Below are 27,470 nucleotides of genomic sequence, written 5' to 3' on the forward strand. Positions count from 1 at the left end.
CCGCGGCAGCCAATGGGAAGGCGCGGAGGGGCCGGGGAAGCTTCCCCATTGGTGGCGGGGGGAGGAGGAGCCGGGACTTGAAGTTGGAGTGAGGGATCCAGCTGTGCGGAGCGCTCGGCTCGGCCGCCCGCGGGAGCATCCTCCGCCGGCCGTCCCCGGGGCGCCGGGCAGCACTCCCCCGCCCCGGGCAGATGTTGGGGCGCGGAGGGGGCAGGCAGAGCCCCTAAGGCGGCCCGCCCCACGGGTGGAGGCCAGCACCGGCAGCGGGGGCCGCCCCGCCGCCTCCCTGCCTGCGGCTTGCCCGGCTCGGGCCCCCGGAGGCACGGCGAGGAGGAGCTACGGAGCCCGCAGACGGCAGGGCAGGGCGAGGGGGGCGGCCTGGCCCCGGCCCCGGTCGGGGGCGAGGCAGCGGCTGGCCCGGCCATGCCACCCCGGCGCTGAAGCCGCCCCGCCGCAGCCCCCAGCCCCCCGGCCCCGCCATGGCCGCGCCCCTCTAGGCGCCCCACCGGCTCTCCCCGCGTCGCCCCGGCTTCCCCCGGGGCCGCCGGCCGGAGGATGGACGAGGATGGACCGCGAGCGGCCGAGGAAGAGCCGGAGCCGGGCAGAGCCAAGACTTTCATCCGCCTTAATGACCTGTCCGGGGCCGGGGGCCGCCCGGGGCCGGGGGACAGGGAGGCGGGCAGCGGCGACTCGGAGGCGGAGGCGCTTCCCTACCCGGCGCTGGCCCCCGTTGTCTTCTTCTACCTGAGCCAGGAGAGCCGGCCGCGGAGCTGGTGCCTCCGGCTGGTCTGTAACCCGTATCCTTTGCAGGTGCTCGGCGGCGAGGTAAGCCCTGCGGGGCCCCCCCCCCATCCTCGGAGCGGCGGGCAGGGCGGGGAGCATCTCCCGGCTGGAGCCCGCCGGATGATGGGGAAGGAACCGGGATTTGGGGGACTCATCATCCTCCGTCCCCGGGGTAAGGGGAGGGAACCCAGGGGGTGCTCGCCCCCTCCCCGGTGTCCGGCCGGGAAGTTTTGCGGGCTGTTGCAGGGGGTTCGGTGCTCCCTGGCGGGATGCAGAGGCTGGGAGGCGTTTGGGGCTCCCCTCCTCCGGCCGCCCCGCCGCGATGTCCCGGCTCCCGCGGGCTCCGTCGCGCCGCTCCACGGGGAGTTGCGGCGGCAGCCCCGGGCGACCCTTCCTCCCCCGGGGATCGGCCTCCGGTGTCCCGGCTCCCCCGGCGCACCGAGGGATCGTAACCCCAGTCTCCCCCCACCTTGCACGACGGTTCTTCCTCCCTGGCCCCGTTTCTCGTCAGTTTTAGGCTCTTTGGTCCCTTCCCCGAGGGTTTTAAGGGGAGTGCAATCTGGGGAGAGGTGGTGGGGCTGGGAGGGTTGGTTTGCTGCCCGGCTCCAGAGTACCTAAATAATTCAGAGCCTATGAGGCCGGGCTCTCTGCAGTCCCCTGGGGGATGCTCCTTGCTTGGAGGGGTCGGGGCGAGGTGGGGGTCGCAGTCCTGGGGTATGCATCGGACAAGGGCTGCTGGTCACCAGGTCCTGGGGTGAGCTGTGACCCCACAAAGGCATCTGCTCTCTTTCCGGACTCTCTGTCTGCTCCGGCACGGGCTCTGTCCGAGCTGTTTTAGTCAAGTTTAAGCTTTCAAAAGAAGTGTGTGTGTGGGGGGAAAGAAATAGAAAAGACAATAGAAAAATTATATCTTGCCATGGTCTTGGCGCCTTTAAAGCCTCCCTTGGAGTTCGAGTTGCAAGCAGCACACGGTTTGGAGCATCACAAGTGTTTTACCATCCCCGAACTCCAGTTCCATTTATTATTTGCAGGAACAAAAACCCAAAATGAAATAAAGCAGAGCGATGTGTCTTCCAGCAGGGGCTGGTGCGGGAGAGGCAACCGCTGCCCAGGAAGTTCCCAGCTCCACACTGCTCTGCTTGCGCGAAAGGCAAGCGAGGACGTATGGGCAGCAAACCCACATCTGGAATGCGAGAGGCTGTGCGGTAGCGGGGAGGACATGTTACATGGTACAGAGGGCCAGAATATCCTGTGCGAGTCCTCTCCTACTCCTGGTGTGTGGGAACTGTTAGGAATTACATCTTGGCTGAGGTCAATGTGCCAGGGAAGAGTGGCGAGGGTCTGCTAGCATTGTGAATATTGTTTTACGTGAGCTTCAGCAATAATTTATCTGATAAACAGGCTTTCCTAAAATGTCCCTCAGGAGGGGAGAAACAAAATTTCTCTTCCCAGTCATGAATACTCCCAGCAGTTTTCCCCAACCCTCTCTCACACCAGCTAAGCAGTTCAAAGCTGCATTTATTTAAGTATCTTAGGAAATCTTGAAACTTTGTGAAGCCTTCTGTTTTGGGAAGAAATATTAATGATAGGCTGCAAGTCACTGTGCTCTTATTGCCTCCTATGACTAATATTATTTATGATTGCTGATTTAAAAATATTTTCAAATATATTTTTTTCTTCTTCCTAATGATGTTGTTTTGAAGCAGATGTTAACACCTGCATGTTTTTAGTTGTCTTCAGTAAAACCCCCCACCCCAATAATGGCTTGAAATGCATCTCCTCCTCTGTGGCTGCAAATACAAGCAGATTAACTTTTGTCCTTGGAAAATTAGTGATATTGTGGGCACCTGCAAGCACCGCTGTGAGTGGGGGATGAGCATTACGTGCAGCCCTGCAAGCTGGGATTTTCCTTCTTGCTAATTTTTCACTCCTTACCAACAGAGAAAGGCACTTGCCGGCAGCCCTGGGACCATGGGGGACGATGCTGCGGGTCTCCGAGTCGTGTGTCTGCATGTGGCTGTTTGTTTTCAGGGTCACTGACCCAGAATTGGGGGAGTTTATTTAAAACCAACATGAAAAAAGCAGATCAGCTTACAGATGAGAGGAAGGCAGTGGCCAGCTTGGGCACTCAGGCTGTGTCCCATCGCTCGTTGGGCCATTCAGCAGAGCAGCATCTTGCTCGTCCCTTTGGTCTGCAGTCCGAATATCAGCACTGAGTCCAGTGCTTGTTTATATTTATTACTTTTATTTTTTGCCTTTAGTGTGGTAGCTCAGTAAAGTGGCTCTTCTCAGGCTGTAATCTTCTAGGAATCGTGCCCCGGTGCTAAAACTGTATAGTCACGTTGCTGGAAAGCGGTTGTTGCCACCAGCTGCCCTGGAGAGGAGTGACAGCGCTTGGCCTCACGTGGCTGGTGAATCCTGCCCTGGAGGGTTTGAGGCTTTTGCTGGATTCTGGATTCTGTCACTCTCTTGGGTGGCTTTTACCTTTTTGTGGGTTATGCTGACTGCCTGTGCAGAAATTGGGTGGGAAGGCTCTCGTTTGAGCTGTGCCTGTGGAGATGCACAGTTTGCCAAGGTGGGTTTGCGGTGCTCTATCCTGGCTGATAAACTTCGCTGCCAACGGGGTGTTGGGAGGAGGTGCTGTAGCTGCTCCTGCACCCTCAGCTCCATCAGCTACCCTGGGAAGGGCAATTTGTGTCCCTGGGGTGCAGCTGGAGCTCCTGGGATGCTGTTCTCCATCCCTGTCTGGGCAGCTTGTGTGAGCGTGGTAGCCAAGGCTGGGATGTGGGGTTAGGGGGAGTGTGACGGTTGATGTGCTGAGTGTCCAGCAAGGATCTAAAGTGTGGTTTGTCGGGCTTTTCTACTGTGTTTCAGAACATCCTCTGCCTGGGCCAGGGCGGTTTTTCTCTTGCTGTCTGGAGATGGGAGGATCTGTGCTGCTCTCCTGCTCCTCTTCTCCCTTGGGGCTAGAAAGAGGTCATGAAGTCTCCTGAAATACTCCAGAGCCTGAAATCTTGAGGTTTTAACCCTAAAAGTATATCACTCTTGCAAAGCTGTCCACCCCTTCCTCTCCATTGTGGTTTTTGAGTGAAAACCTGGCCGGGGCCAGGTGTGCCATGCCATGGGGACCCAGAGAGCCTGATTTGCCACAGCCACTGATTTGTGGCTGCGGGATGAAGGGCTATGCCCCACGTAAGGTCAACTTGCCTCAAAAGGGCAGGAGCAGGGACACGGTTGGGATGTGTTCAATGGTGATGGCATTGGACCCACGGGCTTGGGGCTGGGAAGACGGTGACAGGCAGGGATCCTGGTGTGCATGCTGGCAAGGTGGTGAGAGGAGAAGCAGGCATCTCCATGGGGAGAAAAGAGGAGGCAAGCTGGTGACTTGACTTATAAAAGCACCAGGAAGGCTGGGAGGATGAAAGGCTGTAGCAGGGTCTGTGCTAGGCTGCTCCTCTGATCAGAGACAAGAAATGAGGCTATTTGTTGAGACTTGCGGAGTGATTGAAGAGCGGGGATGGAGAAAGTGGGGAGGATGCTACTGCTTGGCGTTAAGAGCTCTGAATAGGAAAATAACAGTGTAACTGAAAGGGCCTGTGATCTCTATTGTAGTACTGAAATCTGCCTCTTCCCCCGCACAGTGTCTGCCTGCAGAGCACTGCTGCCTGGAGAGCTGCAAAAAGCTGCTGAAAGAGGCCGTTTTGGGGAGGTGCCCCCAAATTAGTTGAAATTCTATTTTTTTTCTTCCTGGTTTGGCGGGTGAAGGGCAGCCCTGTAAATGCCCTTGCTGGTGGGAGGGAGGTTTGGGTGGCACTGGGAGGAGCGCTTCTGTGTTGCCTGGCGTTCCCATGCATGGTCCCTGGAATGTGGCTTTCAAAATTGACTTTAGGAAAGAAACACATCTCGATCCGGTCACGGCAACCAGCCCTGCTGTCTGCCTTTGCTCTGCAATACCAGAGGGCTCTTCCAGCCGCCGCTTCGCACGGCTCTGCTCGTTCCCATTAGCGAGAGGTGGATAATCAAAGGCTCTGTCCTGGGGAGCTGCTGAGTGCCCCCAGTTCTCGCTGAAGTCGGCAGAGCTGCAGATGGCCAGCGGCCTCCAGGAGCGGGACCGGAGCCCTCGGGGCTTCACGCCAAGGCAGAGCTGAGGTCTGTGCTGGGCTCACTCACGGGACGGCTGGAGCTGCTGTGCTGGAGCTCGGCAAGTTGTGGAAGGCAGCAACAGTCCCCCAATCTGCCCTCACTCGCCGAGCTTGCCCTGAGCCCCATGGGTCTGTGTCCTGGCACCACTCCACATCGCCCAGCTGGATCCCTCTATCCTGGAGGGACATGTCTGTGTCCAACTGCACTGGAGCAAGGAGTCTCCTACGTGATGGGGAGGAGAACTGAACCCACTGAGCTGTGCTGTGGTTTGCACTCCCCAAGCCCGGCGGTGCCTCCTGGGATGCTCCCTCCCATGGGGTGGGCACTGGGTGACCAGCACCCCTGTCACCTCAGTGGGTGCTTGGGGTCCTCAGCTGTGCCAGCTCACGGGGAGAGCTGGGCTTGCGTGTGCTGCTCTTTGAAGGGCTGAGCTGTAGCACAGAGTTTAAATTAAAAAAAAAAAAATATATATTTTTTTTAATCAATAGGATGTGTTTTGAGGGGAGAGCACTCATAGTGTCCTTTAAACTTCGGTACATTTATTCCAACCTCAGTTTCGGGTTTAACAGAGCAAAAAGCTTCTGTTTGAGAGGTTGGACCTGAAAGGGATCTTGTTTTGATTTTAAAAACCCCACGAAGGAGTTGGAATCTGTTTGCTTCTTCTGTGTCTGATCTGTCCCAGGGCACCTGAACTCGTTTCTCTCCCATCACCTTGTTCGCTGGCTGGTGTCTCCCACCCCTCCCCAGTCAGACGGAAATGCTGCCGCTGCGGCCAAGCCTTCGCCTGCTCCGTGCCCCTTCCCTGGCTCGTGGAGGGAAATGAGAAACGTGCCTAGCCAGGCTGGGTGGGCTCCTGCAGCCCCTCAGCCCCCCCAACCAGGACTGAGCACCCTGCTGCTCCCCAGGGCAGGTGCTGGTGCATCCCTGCGCTCACACCAGCTCCTGGGCAAGGATCTTGGAGAGAAGCAGGAGCCATCTGTCACCTTTAGAAAGGGCAGCATGAGGGTGGGGGGGGTTATTTCCCTTCTCCGAGGGAACAAATAGCTGCAAAACCTCTTCCCTGCTGTTCACAAACCCTTCAGGAGCGAGCTCAGCAGGAGGAGCAGGCGGTATTCACCTCCCAGAGCAGCCAGCATCCCTCCCCGGCAGAGCTGGGAGCCTGCCCATCCCAATCCGGGTGATGCAGCGCATCCCACCAGGGCTCTCCGGACCCATCCCCAGCCCGGCTGTGCCGGCAGCCGGGCGCTTCCTTTGCTCCCTGCTTGTGCGTGTGTGTTTTTTAAGGAGATTCTTCTGCGAATTCCCTTTTCCAAGCTGTTGTGTCACATCTGGAAGTTTTTGTAGGAGTTTATCCAAGCGCTGGAGTACAGCGCAGCTTTTTCTCATTTAAAAATCATAGGCTGGCATTTTGAAGCGGGCTGGCGGCGCGGGGCTGGGGGTTGGAGGGAAGGGGAGAGGGAAACTGTCTGCCAAAAAGGAGACTGGAGCAGAGGAATCATAATGACTTCCAGAAGTTTTCTTTCTTCCTTTCTTGCTTTCCCTCCCACTCTCCCGGCGCGCAGACAAAAGGCTCGGCCTCACGCGGTTCATGGTTATGTCATCCCGGCGCGGGGAGCCCCGACGAGAGGGTTGGCCCCGTCCTGCTGGGGACCCCGCTCTGCTCAGGGACAGCTCTGCCTGGGCTCCGTGTAGGAAATCCGGGACAAGGGCTCCCAGATGGGGTCGTCTCCAGAGACCTGCCTTTCATTTGGGGTTGGGAACTGAGGCGGGGTGGCCAGGGGGGAATCGCAGCCTCTCTGTGCCCCAGGACTGGGGGGGCTCAGGCAGACGGGCGGTAATTTGGGATTGGGCAGGACCACCCCAGCTCATCCATGGAGCCAATGTGTCTCCTGGTTGATCTGTGCAGACTCGCTGTTCTCAACTTGATCAGCTTTTCTGTTCTCTTCCCCCATTCAGTAGCGCTGGGTGTTGGAGCCGGTCTGGAAATGCCCGGGATTTTATGATGCATAGAAAACTTTCTGCTTTCTTCTCCCCCTTCGCCCCCTGCAGATATTTTGGCATTGTGCTGAAAAATGCTTTTTACCCATTTTTTGCTTTAAACTGTGTTTCACTTTTTTTTCCGTGCAGAAAAGGCCAAGTTTCTGATTGCCCCACGTTCCCTGCCTGGGTGTCTCTCATTTCTCCTTTTTCTTTTCCTACTGTTTTGCTGGAAGGGAGCAAAACCTTTGGCCAAAATGAACCTCCCTGATAGCTTTTTCATTTGGATCGTGAAATCATTTTCCTTTGGAAGACGAGCCCCGGGGAGCCTTTGCCCCCAGTGGCTTTGCTGGCCGCTGTGGATGGGGAGGAGGGTCTGGGGGAGCGGGGCCATCTGCGGGGAACGGAGGACGGAGCATCCGGAGTCAGGTTGGGAGGGCTTTGAAGCTTCGCTGTGGTTTGGAGGAGGTTGAATTTCCTAGTTAATTAGGAGGCCTAAGTGTTTCTGGGCTTGTTATGAGGCCAGATCGTGGTTTTTCCCTTCCCCAGCGCCTTGGCTCCACTGAGCGACCTAGATGTGAAATATTCCCTTTGGTCGGTGATGCACATGGAGGTTTCCCCCAACCTGGGTTTGTTTGGCTTCAGTTTTCACCAGCCTTGGCCTCTCATCCAGGAATCTGGCCTGGTGCTAAGAAATGAAAGAAAGAAAGAAAGAAAAAAAAAAAAAGGAAATTCTCATGGTTTTATACAACAGAGTGAGTAACAACTGATCGTGCTTCAGGATGCGCTCACATCTGCTTTCTACCAAAGCCCCGGCAAAGAGGCTTCGAGCAGATGGAAAAAGCACATTTTTAAGTCTGAATATTTGCTGAGAGAAACTTCCAGGCTCGGTCTCGGCGATGGCTGCCATGGCACTGGCTCCTGCCTTACGGGAAACGGGCTATGGGGGCGCCAGGGGCAGCATTGCGCGCCCGAGGCGGGCACGGCCGGGCAGGTCCTGGGCTGAGCCCCACGCCGGGGCGGCACAGGCATGTGTGAAACCAGGACGTACCCGTGACTCGACCTTTAGAAGTTCACCGGTTAGTTGCAAGTGGATGGAAATTGTCTATTGGTTTGGCTCCAGCACCTGAAACGTGGTTTTGGTCGGGATTTTTAACGTGTTTTTCTAGGTGGGACTGGCTGTCTGGTGCTTCTTTTGTTTGTTATTTTGCTGGCTTTTTTTTTTTGTTTGGTTTGTTTGTTTTGTTTTTTTTTTTTTTGTCTCTCTGTGTCCTCCCTGCTTTGCCTCTCCGTTCACTGGGATGTGAAACCCCAGAGTGAGGGCAGGAGGAGGCTGAAAACAGGAACACAATCCTAAAGCAGGTGATGGGCGAGAGCTGGGAGCTTGGCACAGACAAGCTTATAAAGAAAAGGGGATTTATTTACTGTAATCCAGAGGCTAGCCCCACACTTACAGGGTTCCCGATGCAAAGCATCCTTATATTTATCTCCAATTTAGGTCTTTTCCAAGAGGTTTCCCCTGGTGCATCCACTGAACCAGCCCAGAGATGCTCCCTAACCCCGGGGCTGATGGCAAACCCGCAGCCAGCGATGGAGCTGGGCGAGGGGATTCACCCAGCTCGGCAGCCCAGCCGCCTGGGGGGAGTTTATGCCTTTGGGATTTCCTGTGATTCATAACTTAATCAGGTCAGGTTTAGCGCTCACTCCTCCTACGGCGCTATCGACTGTCTCTGCTGTGCGCTCCCGAGATACTGATGGCCAGAGCAGCCCAAGACTGAGCCCTCGCCTACCCAGATGGTGGACGGGACTTGTTAATGATTTGTTGATTCAATTAGAAAGCGCTCATTAACCTATGGCAAGGCTGAAGCTCTCTTCTGGAGGGCAGGGTTCCCCCCCATGCCTGCGACTCTCTCTGCCAAAACATTTATTTGGTGTTAAGCTGCCAGCCACGCTATGCAAATATAGATGTTAATCATGAATAAAGGTTCATTTTTAGCTCTGGGTTGAGACTAGACTTGGGAGGAATCTGGCTGCAGGGGGTGGTGGGGAGTGCTGCCTTGCGGTGGGGGTTCAGCCCCGGTGCCGGGCTGGCCGGTCCTGCGGGACAGAGCAAATGTCTCAGCTCCTGCTCAGCCCCGGGGTCTGGAGGAATAAAACGTTCCTTCTGCTGTGGTTGAATAAGGCTTTCGAGTGCATTTGATGGCACTTTAACCGTCCTCCTCTGTGTCAGCGTTAGCTGCTAGTAGCATGAAACCTGGGTACAGGCTGGTGGTGCCTGTGTTGGATGCAGAGTATCTTTAATTTGGGAGCCATGGTGCCCAGATAACCTGACTGTAGCAATTCTGCCTTAACGGGAGAAAACAGAAACCCCAGTGAGAATGATAAATAACAGGGTCCTGATGCTCCATTGAATTAATGCTTATTTGGGCAGACAGGGAGGAGAGGAATTAAATTAATATCTGACTTGTAACTGCTACTGTATGTGGTTATTGACTTATCTTGCTTTGGAGGACCATAAATATGTCTCGGGATATACCCCTGAGACCATAATCTGCTTGGGGTCACAGCGCAGGTCTGTCTCTGATGCTCCTTCAGAGACTCATCCCGACTTCTGGGGTCAAAAATCCAAATTCCTCTGACAAAAGACCAGCCATGTGTGGAGGGGAATGCGTTTGTGCTTTACTGCGGGTGTACGGCATAAATCTTGAAGGCCTCTGCCTTGCATAAATCGCTTTATTGTTTGCAATCCTCTGGCCGGTACAGAGCTTGGTTTGACTTGAGGGAGAGACGCGGGTGAAGCTCCCATGTTGGGATGGATCACAACTGGAGCCTTGTGGTTTTTTTCCCTCTTTGCCCAGGATTTTGTCCCCCTGAGGCAGTTGTTTAGGGGTTGGGGATGCCTTGGTGAGATAAGCTGGAGGAGCCTCAGCGCACCCACTCCTCAATAGCCCCAGCCAAGGGGGCCAAGTATCAGCGGGTGAAATCTTCCCCTTCAGCTCTCGGTGCCTTGTGGATTCTCCAGTCTCAGTGAACAGAGGTGATGCTGACTCAAGGCGAGCTGTGGCAAATCCAAGCCCCTTCTTCTTCAGAAGCTGCTCATGGCAGCAGCACGGGGGAATCCTGTCTTTTACGAGGCTGGAAAACAGCAGAGGAGCCCAAGGGCAGCGAGGGTGGAGGCGCTTCTTCCTTCGTCTCAGTAAATGGGCTCTGGCTCCTCCAGCAGCGGATGTTCAGATCTCACAGCTGGGTTTTGTTTTCTCTTTTCTTGTAGCCCCATGAAACTGGGCTGTGTTGGCTCCAGGAGCGCAGAGGGTTGAGCAAGTGGTAGTTAAGCTGCAAATCTGGTGGTGAATTGGGGGACAAAAGGATGGAAGTGCTTTGCTGTGCCGCCTCCTCCTCCCCTCCCCCAAATCCCCCCCTTTCATCTGCTGAATACCTTGATTTTTACCCACCTCTCTCCCTTTTTTCTTTTTTTCTTTTATTTATTTATTTTTTTTTTTAAACTATTGCCTGGGTTTTGCATCGAGGGCAGGATGGAGGTTGGGGGGGGTGTGTGTGTGTGCGCGCGCGATGAAGCTATTCGAGGAGTTGTGATCTCTGCATTTCATTTTGCAGTTCAGCTGGAAAGATCTCGTTTCCAAATACACCCACACACAGGCACAGCAAGAGAGAAAGCAGGCGAGGGAGCTGCTCAAGGGGGATGGGGTGACACAGGGGAGGGCTGGGGGGCCGGGCAGTGTGGGGCGTTTGGGAGCATTTGGTGACTCCTATTTGGAGTGGTCCGTAGACTTTAACTGGGGACAGGAGATGGTACCCTCTGCCTCAACCCTGTATCTCAAGGCCATGTAGGTGCTTGGCTGCACCCATGGGTACCTGGCTGCTTTACTTGTGAGCCTGGCAGTGGCCCCAAGAGCATCTGGGGGACCCCAGGGCAGTTGTCGGGTTGCACGCTGTGTGTATGTAAGTACACACGTACCTACCATGGGCTAAGCAGAGCCCAGGATGTGGCAGCAGGGTGGTGAGACCTGCTTTTGCAGTGGAAGAAAAGCAAAGGCACAGAAAGGAGTCACAGAACTCCTCTCCCAGTGTCCTTCAGACCAAAGTCATCTTGTTTCCGAAGATGCCGGACTGGCTCTCTCAGTCTGTATGTCCCCATCTGCGCCATCTCCCTCCAGTTCCATGCTTGCCAGCCAGGTCCTGACTCTGATTCTCAGTTTCTAGAGTAGCTGGTGGTGACGTGGATGTGTTTCCCAGCACTGAGAGGGATGGGGGTTAGTGGAAAAGAAATAAGCCTTCATCCTGGTGGGTGTCTGGGTGTGCAGCAGCAGGTGAAGGTGAGGGGCTGGCTGGGAAGCTGAGCAGATGGCAACTCGGTTGTGGTGGGTTTGGAGGGACACCTGGGGCTGCCAGCCCCCAGCAGCTTGTCTCTGCAGCAGCATGCTGGGGGGCTTGGCGAACACCTGCCTGAGCCCCTGGGTCTGGGTTTTTTCCTGGTTTGGGGGCTGTAGAGCAGCTCAGGGTGCTGGGGTGTGTGAGGGAGCACCCCCTCTTGCAGGGTGCTGCTGGGGTGCCCACACCCCGCCCAGCTCCAGTCTGTGCCCTTTGGGTGGATGCTGGTGGCACGTGTCTCAGCTCAACCCCCGCACACAGAATCCTCTCGCTTGTCCTTCCGGGGTCGGCACGTGATTTTTTTTTTTTTTCCATTGCTCTGCAGAGGCTGAGCTCATACAATATTCCCCGAGCCAACACCGCTCCTTTTTGAAGTCCCTCATTTTGGTATTCCTCAAACTCTGTATCCTCAGGCATGAAACACAACACCTCTTGGCACCGGCAGCTTTTCCCCAACGCCGCGGCTTTGGTTCTCCCCAACATCCCACTGCCTGGTGAAGCCACTGTCCCGTCCCCAAGCCACTGGTGGATGCCATCCCCTCCCAAACTCCCCACAAGTCTTAAACGGTGATAAAATAGGATCCTCTGGCCACCTTGGCACACCGCAGCCTGCTCCCGGTGGTGTTTGTCTCAGCTGGGGGCCACGGCCGGAGCCGGGGCTCTGCCAAGCAGCCAAAATGCCAGAGCTGTGAGTTTATCCCACTGCGTTTGATCTGTGGTCTTAGTGGAAGTCAGGTCAGGAGTAAATGTGGAGGATGTGGGAGAAACGGGCAATTTCAAGACAGTCAGAAAAAACATCTTGTGGTGCTAGAAACTGGGATTTTCTTTTTATTTTGTCTCCCCTTGCTGCTGGCTGCACCGGCTGTGATATGAAGTTTATGGGAGAAATAGTGGTGGTTCCGGGAAATATTTTGCCTAGCTTGTATTGTTGGATTTTATTTTATTTTTTCTGGCAACGGATGAAGGAAATGGGAACACAAACAGCTTGGCCGGTGGGTTTTTGGTCCAGAAATCAGTCTGACCAGCAAGAAGCTGCTTTGGCAGAGAGAGAAAATACTCGAAAGTGGATGGGGTTTTCTTTGCTTTCGTTCTTCTCTCTCTGTCCCCGCTCCCGGCCGGCTGTGGGGATGCTATTAAATGAGGGACAAATGCATCTGAAGGCAGATACTGTTAAAGCAAGGATGTGCATTGATGCTCCTGGCCTCCCGTGCATTTTTGCTGATTAAAATCTTAAATTCTTCCAATTTTGACAAGATTTGGGTTTTCTGTGCTGAGCTGGAGAGTCTCTATGGCAACAGCTAAAGGCAACTTTTATCCCTAAACCCTTTTTTTTTTTTTCCTTGGAGAGGGAGAAGACGATGGGTGCACAATGCTGGGGCACCGCTGACTATTCGAGCCCCCCCTAATATTTGGAGTAGAGAGAGCTGGGACCGGTTAAATTGAAATACATAATTTTTTGGTGCCTATGAAGCCAAGGGGCTGGGACGAGCTCTGCCACAGCTGGGCTCTTCTCTCCTCTGCTAGTAAAGGTAATTTCTGACTGTGGGAGAGAGCGGGGTCGCATCCATCCCTGCATCCATCACACCCCCAGGATGGGGGTTTCCCACTTGGATTAGTCATGTCCGGAGCAGTTTGGAGGGGTTCTTGGAGCGTGATTGCGGCAGCGTTTCAAGACGCAATTAAAACCCTAACCTTTCATGAGAAGTCTTGCGGCATGTAATAGAAAGGAAACCAGCTGGGCTAGATTGAAACATAATAGGTTTTGGGAGTAATTTTTAGAATCCTATACTGTAGGTCTTTCTAGAAAGATACTATGCAATTTAATTACATGTTTTATTCCTATATGTTATTTTTAAATCATCCTATAGTATTGTGTGGGAGGAATCTAATTTTCCACTAGAGGGTAATACACCTTTCTATAGGTTTTCAGTTGTGGGTTTTTTTGGTCCAGTTAAATGAAAAATTATATCCTTCCTAGAAAATGCACCAAAGTGATGAGAAAATAATACCTTTATTTAATGAAGTGTGTAAGGATTTTCCATGGGGGTGTGTATGGCCACATAAAAACCCACTACGAGCTTGTTGGGGAAGTGGTTTGCGATCGGATAGAGATGGGTTTGGATATGTTCTTGGAGAAAAGGGCTTTGGAAATAGCAGGTAGGGGTTGTGCTGCGCTGCGTGGACGTTTGCAGTGGGCTGAGGAAGGCAGGAGGAGGAGGAGGGGCGGAAGGGCTGAAAATCTTGGCATGGGGATGTCAAATTAACTCAAGGCAGGTGCTGTGCTGGTCCTTAGTGGGTGCCTGAGCAGCTCCGTGTTCAGCTCGGCACCTTGTTCAGGGGCAGGCTCACATCGCCGGGACAGTGCAGCCACACAAAGCACGTCGGGGGGTAAATGAAAAGCTGTCGCCTGCAGCGAAGTGGGGTGTGTAATCCCAGATAAACCCCAGCCTCAGGATCTGATTTTTAATTTTTATTTTATTTTTTTAGCTTCAGTTCCCCGTGTGGAAGTCCAGGCTAGGGCTGTCTGCAGGACCTTGGGGTGTGGATGATGCTCTTATATTTATTTTGCGTCGCTGCCTTGTCTGTAAGGGCTGAGTCCTGTTTTGTTTCTGCCTGGGAACGCGTGGTTTTGGTCATAGAGTCAACTCCAAAGTAGGCCAAAGATTTCTCCTCCCTCCTGTGCTCATGGGAGACCTAATGGGGTTCAAATGGCGACCAGGCCCTTCCATGTGCTCACCTTAGAGTGTCGCTGTCAACTGTAGCCTCGCCAATAAATCCACATTCCCGGGATGCTCTGCTTGGGTTTGGGCATGGCTGGGACACATGATGGCCTAGGGGTAGATGCTGGTCTCTGTAAGAAAATGTAGGGCTGATTCCTTTCTATCTTAGCTCAGAGGTGCCCATCACCGTGGCCTTGGGGACCTGCCTGGCCCAATTTCCCCTCCGGGCTCTCAGGGAGCTGATGCCATCCCAGAGAGAGGCACAGAGGGAAGCTGGTGGCCCTGGGCCTTGGAGGTCCCCAGAGAACAAGTGCCTTTTAATAGCCATGGCAACTAATAAGCCCTGCATGGTGACATCCCCGCCGTCTCCATGGTAACAGGCCGAACATCACATAGCAACATGTGCCTCACGTACCCATGGAAACAGGCCGGGTAGTTTTTTAGCATCGCTGTGTTAAATCTCCGTTCTGGGAGGTAGCGGTGGGGTTTATCCCGAGGTGAACCTGACGCTGCGGGGAGAGGGTCCTGGGGAGAAAACAGGGGGGCTCGGGGGCTGTGGAACCCTGGGGGCTTCATGGGAATCGAGCCTGTAATGTGACCCTGGGGTGCAGCCCAGTGGGATGTTCCCAGGCTGATGAAGATGGGGAAGGTGCAAGATGCTCGGAGTCTGTTTTTTTTAAAATTTTTTTTAATTTTTTTTTTTTTTCACAAGGGCAGCAGTTCTTGGGGAGAAAAATAATGATTTGAATTAATAACCCAATGGGCTTTTAGTCGCTGAATGTGGAGAACAATAAGAGGTGCTCAGGTCTGGAGAGCTGGAAACTACCTCGCTGCAGGCAAAATGTTTTCACAGTAGGATATTTGTCGGCTGGTTTTCCTCACCGTGTCTGGGGTCACCTCGTCCTCAGCCTCCTGAACTGGGGTTTTCCAAGCTGCCAAAACGGGGTGTAGAGGCGGGGAATGTCGCTCCTTGGTGGGCAGCATCCAGCAAAGGGGAGGCAGCAGGACGTGCACCCCTGCCACGGCTGGCTCAGCACCTCGTTAACTCACCCCAGCTGTTTTGAGTTAATTAGGATTTGTAGCTGTTGGGTGCGAGGGGCCTGCGAGCTCCGAGCAGCTCCGGCTCCTGTAAAACGCTGCGGGTGTCGAGCTGCGCACACGTGCAGGGTGCAGCATTCGCACCGAGTTGCTCTGGCAAATGCAGCCGTTTCCTGAGTCTGTCCGCTAACAGGCTGAAAATTTTAGGAATTCATTTATTTGGAGCTGTTAAAGCATTTCTTGCAAATGCGTTTCAGCCCTTCTTCCCCCTTGTTGCAGACCTGCCATTAAAAACACATTGCACAGGCACTTAGGAGTATCTCTGGTTTCTGTAAACACTCACGCAAATAAATATGATTACTTTAGGAAGGTTTGCAGGTTTTTTTGGTTTTTTTGTTTTTTCTTTAACGGACGTGAACTGAGCTTTTTTTATTGGGAACTTTGTAGCAGTTTTTCTTTTTTTTTCTTTCTCTCTTTTTTTTTTTTTTTTTTCCTTTCCTTTTTTTTCCCCTCCTTCCTCCTGGCTGGTGCTTGGTCTGCAGGGGGCTGGGACTGGTGCTCAGGTAACACATTCAGTGGTGTCCAAGTCCTGCTTGCTTTCTGGAGGGCTTAAGCTCTGACTTTGCTCAAGTGCTTGTTGGGTGGGACTTCAAAACTGTGGAGGCTTTTCAGAGTTTTACCCGTAGTTTGTCTGCTGTGGGAAGATAAACCCTGGCCGAGAGCAAGGCTGGTGCTGGGAGAGGTGGTTCCTGGTGGTTGGTTTGGGGTTGCGGGTCCATTCTGGTCAGGTATGAAATCAGTGTAGTGAAGGACGGACATTAAAACTGTGGAAAATACCTGTGCCAAAGCTATTCTGCACCTGTTTTTGCCTGCTTGTTGAGATGCTGGGGCTCTTGAGGCACTGGCAGCTGCCCTCCCAGCTCTGTCCCAATGACAAATCCCTCCCCTCACCCTGATATCTCACTGCATATCTCATCTTGTGCATATGAAATGTAGCTTGCGATGTGATCGGTCCAGAGTGCTTTCCCTCTCCTCTGCTGCTTGTGTTGGACACTTAATGGTTTAGAATTTAGGAGGAAGAAAAAAAAAATTAGATATCCATGATAAATGGCAAAAAGTAGGAGAGATTTGGTGTCCAGGTGATGCACCAGTATAACCCCATTGGCTTGAGCTCCATGTCCATCCGTTTGGCTTCTTACCCTGGCAAATGTCTTATGTTTTTGGGATGGGAATTAGCCCCAAGCCATGAACTTTAGCCAGGACCCACGTGGCAGCATCAGACAGGAGTTGCCCTCCCTGGCATTGGCGCAGGCTCGTTTCGCCACGTGCGGGATGCTCAGTGATAACAGCATCAGCGCTGGCCTCGAAGGAGGGCTGCAGCCAGCTCAGCGAGGTTTAATTAAATCTGAAATCCTGGCCCTTTGCTCTCCTGGGCTTTGGCTTGGGATGCCACGAGTAGGAAATCAGTGGAAGGAAATAATGAGAATTAGAGCAACTTCAAGGGCTGTTGCATTCCTGGCTGGCGGGGGCTGAAGAGCAGGGGGGCTGTGGTGGGGCAGAGCTGTGCTTCTCCTTTGGGATGTGCATTGGATGGACAGGATAACTCCCAGGGAAAGGCTGTGCCATCGCTCCAGACGAGCGTCATCCGAATCTGGGATCTGTTCAAACCAGGAGCTGGCCGTGCCATCTCCAAATCCCCGTTAATAACTGAGCGGCTCCGCGCCTGGCAGCAAACAGCCCTGCAGTAGGTGTCTTGTCTTTTTTTTTTTTTTTTTCTTTCCTTTTCTTTAGAGGCATGCTCATTAAACCTGCGAATAGCCTGACTATAAATTAGATACAAATGTACAGTTAACGCCGAGTCTCCCCAAGGCCAGTGTAGGTATTCTGGTATTTAAACTAGCAGAGCCAAGGGTGTAAGGATCCAGCAAAGAGGGGAAAAAAAAAAAAAAGGAAAAGTGGCTGTAATTGAGGTCGGTATTTGAACAGTGAAGACCAATTAATGCTCCTGAATCAATAGGTCTGCGTGACTGAACTAATATCCCCGCTGAGGATTTGTGTGCATGCTGTGCCTGGTTACCTTTGCCAAGAGCCTGCCCAGGGTGAGCTGTGCTGTGGTGGAGATTTTGGCGCTGGCAGAGTTTTTGGTGTTCGCGCCCTGAAGGATGCTGAAACCGGGGGTCTGTTGTCAATGGCAGCAGCCGGCAGCTCCTTCTGCCTTGCAGGAACCTGTGAAAAGCCGCTTATCCCCTCAAACCGCAGTCCATCCCCACTATGTTTCTACCACCCGATATTAATGCCAAAGTAGATTTAACTGAGTTTCCTGGCCGGGGTGTGCTGACACGGTCGAAGCGCTGGGTGGCTGCGTGTCCCCCCAGGTCCCCATCGGGACGTCCCAGTGCTGCGGGCGTCCCCCCACTCCACTTTTTGGCGACCCAAGCCTTGCCGGGGCGGTAGCTTAGCAAACATCCAGCATTCCCAGACTTACATTTTTATTCTCCTTTATTGCTCTTCCAAGAAAACGTGTGTGTGCGTGGGGAGAGGAGATTATCGCGTTAGCATTAAATACCCCGGGGGAAGGTGGGGAGGGCTGGCTGTGTGATTTTTTTGCCTGGACTATCTCCCAAGGACAGGTGGCCCGAGCAGCAGCGTGTGTAATGTGGCACCCATGGGTGCAGCCGTGCTGGGCGCCGTGGGGTGCGGGCAGCAGATGCAGTCCTGGGGAGTCTGTGCTCCCCACAGATGTGAGAGAGCACGGCGAGGAGGAAAAAAAAAATCCTCGTTGTTATTATTCCATGAATTTCATGTGCCGAACTGATGCATGTGGCAGATGAGATGATTTGCCTCCAGGCGTACAGGAAAAGTGACGTGAGATGCGATCTTTTTGGCAATCCTGTGTTTTAATCATGAGATGAAGTTTTCCTGGAGTAGGAAAGGTGTGGAGGGGCCATGGTTCATGCACCTGGAAGGGAGGGTCACACCATCCCTGCACTGTGGCCGGTGCTGCCCGTGGAGCTGGCAAGGCTGCAGCTCACCCTGACGCTGCTGCTTTTCATCCCCATCTTTTCCAAAGAGGGGAGAAAATCACTGCTATTTCCACCATCTCGCTCCATTTCCAGGTTAGGAATCCAGGACGCTCCCAGGTTTGATGGGGGAAAGGCTGCCAAACCCGGCTGCGCTCGGGAGATTATTTATGGCTGGGTTTGGTGCCACATTTGATACCTTTCATTACCTCGTTCCCACCTCCCACGGCCCCACGCTGCAGCTGGGCTGGAGGAGGGGGACGAGGAAAATGCTGTTGGCAGCTCCCATGGGGCCTGATCCTGCCCTGCTCGGGCCATGGAGGCAGAAATGAGTCTGTCAGGTCTCTGCAGGGAGTTACGCTGCTCAGCGCAGCAGGGAAGCAGGTGCCCTCCCGTCGCATCTCACCTTGCCCAGCCGGAGCAGCGCAGGGACAGGAGGATGGTGCCGGTGTCCCCGTGCTGACTTCCTGCAGGGTGACACAGAACCTGGAGACCCCTCCGCCACCCCTCCCGCTCTCGCTGCCAAGGGCGCGTGGGCAGACGGGATGAATGAGCGGCGCTTTCGGAGATGCTCGCAGCTGACGCTAACGAGCGTGGATTGAAATACCGCATCACTGTTAAATATGTGGATTTTATTTTATTTATTAAAAAAGCAGAAAAAAACCATGAATGCTGGCCATTCTCCTCCCTCACCGCCAGCGGTGCCCCGTGACCAGAGCGTGATGGTGAGGATGCTGCAGGCTGCGAGGCTGTCGGGTACCAGGGTAGCGGGATGGGTGCAGGATGCGTCCCCCAGTACAGCACGGGCAGGCTGCTGGTGCTGGAGGGATGGCAAGGTTCCGGTGCCAGTTTAAATCTGCTCTAGCTGGCTCCCTGTGAGTCAAGCCTGGCTCTCGGGGTGCCCGTGGTCTGAATGTTTCAGCCCCTGTCCTTGGCTGTCATTTCTCTTTGAGCTGGCAGAGGCGCTGGGCGAACCCCGCACCAACCCAGCATGTTTAGAAACAGCACAAACGGCAGCTTCCCCTCACCTCCAGCCCCATCCTGAGCTGTGGATGGGGAGTGTGATTTATGTTTTCATGCTTTTCTAGCGATTTGTGGTGTGTTCCCACGACTCCAGCTGCCGGGACAGCCTGGGGAGCAGCTGGCTGGGCGAGCTGGCAGCGCCAGGCGCTCCTCGCTCCTCCCGGCTGGCCCACGCCTGCCCAAATCAAAGCTGGGGAGAACGTGGAGCTTGCAGGCTGGTGCTGAAGGTGTGGCGGGTGGTTTAGCAAACTGGCATTTTTCTAAAATTACCGAGGCTGGTGAATCTCTGGTGTGATGCCGCAGCTGAGCAGGGTGCTGTGCATCCTACTTCCCCAGCATCGCTCTGCTGCCAGAGAGGTTTTCGGCTCAGCATCCTCTGCGGATGGAGGGGGACCGGCGCCGGGCGGGCTGTGGAGACCCGCCGCACGCATGTTTGCGGAGAGTGGAAAGTAAACACTGTCACTTTGCATTATGTCCCTGCTTGCCATCGGACAGGCGTTGGCAACTGCTGCCTGTACCCACCCTGCTGGCAACCTGAGCCCGGGTGGCTGTGGCCAAGACCGGGCGCCAGCCAAACCCAGAGTGGCTGCGTCGGCCACGTTCTGCGGAGCAGCCTTGGTTGATTAAGAAATTGTTGTGTAACCTCTAACAAGGCTCCTCTCTGGTTTACAGCCGCTTGCCTCTCTCCCTTCTAATTAAGCTGGCATGGTTCCCCTTGGGTTTGCCTTCCAAGGAGGGCTGCTGTGCAGATAACAGGGCTGGGGCTGCTGCGCACTGCCTCACCTGCCCCAAGTTTTGAGTCTTTTTAATGCTGTGTCAGTGGTGGTGTTTGGGATGGGAACAAGGCAGCACCTTATGCACATGCTGGTGGTTGGTGATGCAGCATAAGCATTGCCGCTGCCTTGGGTGTGTGCAGGACGAGGCTGCTGCTGCTTGGTGTCACCGGCTGCAGATGCCAGAGCCACTGCTTGCCTGTTGAAAATATGCAGAGTCTCTGAATGCTGCTGGCTGGAAAGAGGAAAAAGCCAAAATATTTTTCTTGGAGAGAGGAGGGAGCCAGGGAGGGATCACAGGGTGCCGGCTCCTTTCTGCAGTGACCCTGACGGCCAGGCATGTTCCCTTTGGCCCAAGCCCTCTTTTCCTAACGTGCACCGTTGGCACCAGCTGGCTGGAGCCTGGGGTGCTGTGGGGAAACCCAACAGGCTTTGGCTTTGCTAGAAATGAAATGAGCAGAGGGCAGGGGGGGCGGATCCTGTTAGCAGGGAGGGTCCGGCCCCGTTTCTCAACTCAGGGCTGGGGGAACAAAAGAGAAACCCACGGTGACATTTGGAGCATTGCACAACTTGACACAATTGGCAGCGGGTTGGCTTTCTCATGCTGTTCCCTCCACGCACATCCTTCTTCTTCCCTGGTCCCAGCTCTTCTCTTCCTTCCTGGGGGAGCAGCTGGTGCTGGGAGCTGCTCCTGGGGAGGATGAGCCCCGTGAGCCCCTTTCTTGCCTGGGTAGGGGATGATGTGTGATGAAACCCCCCAACTGAGAGCCTGAGGGTCCCGCTTTACTTCCACGTGGGTCCTGGGGGGCATGGAGGGGTAGTGCTGAGCCCCACAGGGTTCTCCCTCCTGCCTGGGGGTGGCGGCAGAGAGGAGGGGACATCCCTGGGGTGGTCCCTTTGGGGCTGAGCCAGCCCTGTGATCCCACTCCCATGGGGTGGGCATTGGGTGGCTCTGTGTCCCCCATCCTGCTGCTGCAGCCCCCCAAGGTCCCCACAGCTCAGCTCAGGGGAGTCCCATGAAAGCAGATTTGGGGGGTGGGGGAAGCCTGGCTCTGCTGGCTTGTCCCTCTGTTTGTCTTGCATCCCTCGGACAGTCCCACCAGAATATGGGAGCAATATTTGGGGAGGGTATCTCAAGGGATCCCTCTTTTCACTGTCAGCTCCTGGGGCTCTGGGTTTGCAGATGGCTCAGGAACACGTGCGTGGCCCCCAGCACTCAGCATGTGTCCCAGCATGAAGTCCTCAGCCTCCATCCTTCCTCCACTCCCTCCATTGCTGGGTGACAACTGCACAAACCTGTCCTTGCTGCGCTGAGCCCTTCCTGGCCACATCGGCAGCAAATGCCTCATGGGGCTGCTGGTCCCGCTGGGTTCCCGGCCGTGCTCAGCACTTCGCAGGGATGGAGAGCCGGGTGAATAATTCATCTTGCTAATTTATTAGCTGGATGAACGTCACTGAATTCCTTCCTTGGACTGCCCACCAGCAGATCCCAACCTTCCTAAACCGGAGAGCATTCCTTCCCCCGCCGTTTCCGCTGGCGAACTCTGGCTCGCTCTGTTTATTTGCAAATAGCCGGGTTGTGTGTGTTATTTGGATCACTCTGATTGCTCCTGCCTTTGATTTGGACACGTAGCTCGCTCCGAGGGTTTGCTGACCCCCGGCGGGGTGAGATGCAGCTCTGAGAACCAGGGCTTTGCCATGAGCAGCTGCAGGTTGTTGTTTTTGTTTTTTTGTTTTTTTGTTTTTTTTTAATTTGGAATCTGTTTTCTGCATCCGATCCCTGATTTTTCTCACCGCTGCTCTTCCTGTGGCAGAGAGGATCCTGTGGGAAGTGGAGGGAGAGTGGGCAGTGGGGATGGAGTGAACCTGGTGGTACCCAATGGGCTGTTGGGCTCGCTCTGTCCGGTTGTGGTAGCAGTTGCTGCTCTCCCATTCCCAGTGCTGTGGGATGGGGCAGATGAAGCTGGCATGGCTGGAGCTGCTCTTTTCTGGAGTAAATGCTCTGAAACCCACCGGTTGGTCCAGCTCCATCATATTGGGGTGCAAACTGCATGAGGTTCCCCATGCTCGATGCCTTTTCCAGGGCTTGGGTTTGGGTCTGTTTTTTCTAATGCTTAGGGGATTGACTTTTCTCATGAGCCTTAGGGGCTGGCTGGAGAACCCCATTCCAGTTGGTCCTGTTTGGGTACAAAGTCTTGACAGTGCAGGGGGTCTGGACCCAGCCCCAAAGGTATTTTGGGCTGCATTGCAGGGCAAGAGTCCCTGTTGCAGATCTGGAGGTGACAGGGGCTGCAGCCTGGCTGGCGATCCAGCAGAAGGGGGTGCCGCGTCCCAAGCCTCGGGCTGGGGTCATCCTTAAAAATACACATGGAAAGCTCCATAGAGAAGAGCAGCCTCCTCTGTCCTGCAGGAAGCACAGGCTGTCCTGTCCCATCCGAAGGTGCTTGGGGCTGGGGAGTGTGGAAGGAAAAGCTTTATCCTTTATAGCCAATTGATCAGGCAGGGGTGTTTGGAGCTGATGCTCCATGGGCTGTGGGGGTCTATGCTGGAGGAGGATGGAATGGAATGTTTTGTGGTTTGTTTTTTTTTTTTTTTTCCAACAGCACCTTTTCTAAGCCAAATCTTCCCACCGCAAGGAAGGGCCTAGAGCGAGAGGACGTTGTTTCCTCTGCCAGGATGGCTGTGAGAGTCGTGTCTCTCCTGGCTTGGTGGTGGGAGCCTGTGACCCCCAAAGCTTTCCTGGGGAGCTCTCAGCCTTGGCTGTCACCTCTGTGTGAGGAGGGGGTGCAAGGCAGAGCCCTCTGTCTCTGCCCGTGTTTTAGGGCAGGTGTTTTTTCCAGCCATGCAGGCAGCGGGTCCCGGTGCTGCCATGCTGGGCTCTGGCGGGTGAGTGGCAGTGGCTCTAATTGTGCCTGAATTCCTCTGAACCACAAGTGAAATCTGTAGAAATACAGAAAGTAAACAGCTCAGGGCTGAAATTCCCGGCGCTTTGGGGAACCTTCCACTAGGAAAAGTTTCCAAGCTGCTAAAAAATGAAAAGTCTGCTGTTCCTCCATCCTGCCCGAGCGGAGACCCCCTGGACCGGGAGGGATGTGGCCGCAGCGCAGTGGGGACCGTGCCGGGAGCCCTGCAGAGCCAGGCTGGCTTCACGCCTTGGAGCAGCTGGAATAAAGGCTCTTCCCAGGGTAACTGTTTTTTTTTTTTTTTTTAATTCCTCTGCTGCACACGTCTGCTGAGCAGGAAGGTTTTAATCTCTTGCTTGCAGATTGCAAGAACAATTGCCCAGAACACTGGAGCGACCTTTGCCGAGCGGATAGGGGACAGGAAAATGGCAGTGGGAGCCAGTGCCGTGCTGCAGCCCCCCAATGCCCCGGGGGGTTCTGCTTGCCCTGGGGGTGCTGGAGGGGGACAGAGGCCATGGAAAAGGCTGAGTAGCCCGTGCCCATCCCTCCCTGTGCCTTGGCACACGGGCTGGGGAAGATGATGTCCCCTTAGCATGTCCTGCAGCGTGGGTGTGACTGTCCCTAGGTGTGAGCATCTCTGACGCTTACCACATTGTCCCTGCTTGCTGGTCTGCTGCCCGGCCCCTGGGTTTTCACCTGTGCCGTGCAGACCCTGAGGAGCCTTGCTTAGGGCTGTGATGGTGACATGGAGCCCCACCAATGTTTGCTGCCCTGTCTGCACCCGCGCTGCTGCCTGTTGGCTCCATCCTCAGAAAACTGGGCACCTGGCTGGGAGCCAGCAGCTCAGCACCTGAAACTGGGGTAAATTTGGGCAAGAAAGACTAAAGTGTGCACACGAATGCATTTTTGGGGTGCTCTCCATGGGAGAAGCCTGGATTTCCTGGGAAATATCCCCCACTGGACCCGTTCTCCCACCCACGCGTGGCAAATTGCCAGTGACCCCTTCATCTCCGGCTGGGGACAGTCCCGGCACCTCCTGACCCCGCAGCCCCACGGGGCAGCTCTGGTTCCCTTGGCCTCTCCCTGCGGGTCAGGCCCTTCTCTGGCTCCTCTCCAAGGTTTTGGATCGTCTCTTGGAAAAGTAAAGCCATAAAGTTTGCCCAGCTGGAGCACAAACCCGCAGTGGCTGGCTTGGGAGGCAAGCACCAGACCCGATGGATATTTATAATGCATCAGCAAGGTTAAAAATAACAGAAATTTAAGTGCAGGAAGTAGTTTTGGAGGATAAGAAACTTTTGCTTCAGTTTTAGGATACCAGGGCTAGTGCTGGCCATCCTCTGTCCCTGTACTGTGTCTCTTGGGGCTCTGTGGGTGCCTTCCTCCCGGTGCATTGGGTCACATTTTGTGGCTGCAGGGGTTGTCCCTGTTCCCAGAGGAAGCTGGGGCACTGTGCGGAGCCCCAAAAACTGCGGTGCCAAGACAGAACTGCAGGGGCGAGTGGTGGGAGGCAGAGCAGGGCTCGGCTGCGGGGAGGGAGCATCACCCGGTCCCGGCTCCTGTGCGTCCCACCCAGTTGCTTTTGTTGCTGCAGCCGTTTGTTCCATTGCCAGGGGTCAAAGGGGTTCCCAGTCCCTGCTCCCAGCATCTCCATCGCCGGCAGGCACATCTGGAGCTGATGGCTGTGCTGCTTCTGGCGCCACGAGCCCCATCAAAGCCTCCCGAGGGGTCCCGCAGCGCAGCCAGCTCCCTGGGAACGGCGGGTTTGGAGGATTCTCCACCAGACCAAGTTCTTGGGAGCTGGGCTGGGCTCTGCCGAGCATGTTTCTGGTACAGCAGCATTACAGGGAGAGCCAAAGGGGCTGGTTTGCTGTCCAAAAGCTCAGCAGCTCAGCATCCCCGATGACCACCTCTTCCAACCACTACGGTTGAGACACCAAACCTTCACAGGTCGCCGCACAGGCACATTTCTTGGCATCAATGTCTTTTATTTTGGTTCAGCTCAAACCTTTACCCTGTTGACACAGCAGTGGCTTTGCTCAGGCTGACTGGGCTTGAGCAGGGTGACCTTTCCCATGTTTGCTGTGTGGGCTCAGGATCTGTACGCGCTTTGGGCTGTGGCTCCGAAGCTGGTGGAAATGCTTCCATTCTCCGAGCTGGCACCCGGCAGATCCAGTGCCACCTCCCTCTTTTCCTTTCTGTCCTCCTAGTTTTCCTCTCCTAGGACCTGATCTCGTCTTGTTTCCTGCGTGCAAAGGGGCCAGGGTTCCCCTGCGCGCTCCTCTGGCTCCTTATGAGGGAGCTGGGGCTGTTCAGCCTGGAGAAAAGGAGGCAGAGGGGAGACCTTATCACTGTCTGCAACTGCCTGAAAGGAGGTTGTGGCACAGAGAGTGTTGGACTCTTCTTCCAAGTAGCAAGTGATTGAACAAGAGGAAATGGCCTCAAGTTGCACCAGGGGAGGTTTAGATTGGATATTAGGAAAAAATTCTTCACGGAAGGGGTTGTCAGGCATTGGCACAGGCTGCCCAGGGCAGTGGTGGAGTCACCATCCCTGGAGGGGTTTAGAAGGCCTTTAGACAAGGTTCTTAGGGACATGGTTTAGTGCTAGACTTAGCTTAGGTTATGGTTGGACTCGATGATCCTGAGGGTCTCTTCTAACTGAAATGATTCTATGATTTCCTAGTGGAGTGCTGGAGGGAAAGGGCTGATCTATCTCATCTCTGTGTAGCTACCGGTGATATAGCCCCCTTCTCCCAGGAAATAATCCCCTCCTTAGGAGGGCTCTCCAAGGGTTAACCTTGCAGTTTCATCCTCTGTGGGAGGGTGCCTGTCCCCAGCTTGACCCAGGGGAGATTTGGGGACACCCAGTCCTGCCTGTCTGGGTGCCAGCGGGGAGGGCAGAGCATCTGGCAGCCTGGGACCCCCCACCGCTTTCTCTGCCATGGGACACATTTTGGGGAGCGGAGCCAGCAGCCTCACAGCCGCTTTGGCAGCGTTTCGAGTGGAGCAGAATGAGGCAGGGATGGAAACTGGAGATGAGCTGGAGGTTCCGTCTGTGACAGCGATTCCTGTGGGATTCGGGTGGACTCGCCTGTCTGGATCTGGGTAGCAAAAGCGATGCCTTAAACCCTCTGGGGCTGTCCCGGAACATCCTCGTCCCCTCTCTTCTTACTAAGCCCAAGCAGCGTGCGAACCCAAACTCTGCCATTTATTATCCGCAATAAAGCGAACTTGCTAATGTTACTTTTTGGCAAAGTCTTACTGAGAAGTCCTCGAGGGTGAAATGAAACAGGGTCACAGAAGGGTTTAATTCAGTACTTTGTCCTTCAAGGGAAGGAAAAGTCAGACAAGAAGTTTTAAACATTTTATAAAAATACCCACATGTGCTCAGCGCAAAACTCACCGTCTTTACCTAATTTAGAAAATGACTTTATATGGAGAAAGATTTAACACTGCTCTATGGAGGGGAAGAATAATGAATACGTCTGTACCAAATGGCACTGTCATCCGAAGATCTCCAAGTGCTTTTGAAAGGGTTGGAGAGAAATAATTGCTCTTTTCTTCCCTGGTTTTAGAAACTGAGGCATGGGATGAGAAAGCCAGGAAAGCGCAACTTTCACGGCTAATTTTAGCCATTTGAAGTCCAGATCTAAGCACCTAAACAAATGGCCTGATTTTAATAGACTGCTGGTCAAGTCTCCAGGGTGAAACCTGGAACAAGTCTGGCTCTGTAGGTCTGCAAAGGTGGCCTGGGTCTGGAGAGGGAGCCTCCTTCCCTTCATCTTCTCTTCCCTTCACCCACCCGCGGGTGCTGAGGGAGCTGGCTGAAGTCATTGCTGGACCGCTCTCCATCATCTTTGCCAAGTCTTGGGAAACGGGAGAGGTGCCTGAGGACTGGAGGAAAGCAAATGTCACTCCGGTCTTCAAAAAGGGCAAGAAGGAGGACCCGGGCAACTATAGACCGGTCAGCCTCACCTCCATCCCTGGGAAAGTGATGGAACACCTTATCCTTGGTGCCATCTTAAGACATATCAAGGATAAGAGGGTCATCAGGGACAGTCAACATGGCTTCACCAAGGGGAAGTCGTGTTTGACCAACCTCATAGCCTTTTATGAAGACGTAACAAGGTGGATTGACGATGGCAGAGCAGTGGATGTGGTCTACCTTGACTTCAGCAAAGCATTTGACACCGTCTCCCACAGCATCCTCACGGCAAAACTGAGGAAGTGTGGACTGGATGATCGGGTAGTGAGGTGGACTGCAAACTGGCTGAAGGAGAGAAGCCAGAGAGTTGTGATCAATGGGGCGGAGTCTGGTTGGAGGCCTGTATCTAGTGGAGTGCCTCAAGGGTCAGTTCTGGGACCAATACTGTTCAATATATTCATCAATGACTTGGATGAGGGAATTGAGTGTACTATCAGCAAGTTTGCTGATGACACCAAGCTGGGAGGAGTGGCTGACACGCCAGAGGGCTGTGCTGCCATCCAGCGAGATCTGGACAGGCTGGAGAGTTGGGCGGGGAAAAATTTAATGAAATATAACAAGGGGAAATGTAGAGTCTTGCATCTGGGCAGGAACAACCCCAGGTTCCAGTACAGGTTGGGGAATGACCTATTAGAGAGCAGTGTAGGGGAAAGGGACCTGGGGGTCCTGGTGGACAGCAGGATGACCATGAGCCAGCACTGTGCCCTTGTGGCCAAGAA

The 27,470-nt window shown here is 54.4% G+C and overlaps 1 protein-coding gene across 1 annotated transcript in view; it reads left to right on the forward strand.

The window, feature by feature from the left end:
• The first annotated feature begins 731 nt into the window (after positions 1–731).
• CACNA1G (calcium voltage-gated channel subunit alpha1 G) overlaps positions 732–27,470 on the forward strand; it is a 139,757-nt gene continuing 113,018 nt past the window's right edge. Inside the window, exon 1 of the mRNA XM_065648103.1 lies at positions 732–797. The gene's annotated coding sequence lies outside the window, so the exon portion shown is untranslated. The remainder of the gene's footprint in view (positions 798–27,470) is intronic.

The sequence above is a fragment of the Caloenas nicobarica genome, chromosome 18 (genome assembly GCF_036013445.1).
Source record: "Caloenas nicobarica isolate bCalNic1 chromosome 18, bCalNic1.hap1, whole genome shotgun sequence".
Taxonomy (NCBI): domain Eukaryota; kingdom Metazoa; phylum Chordata; class Aves; order Columbiformes; family Columbidae; genus Caloenas; species Caloenas nicobarica.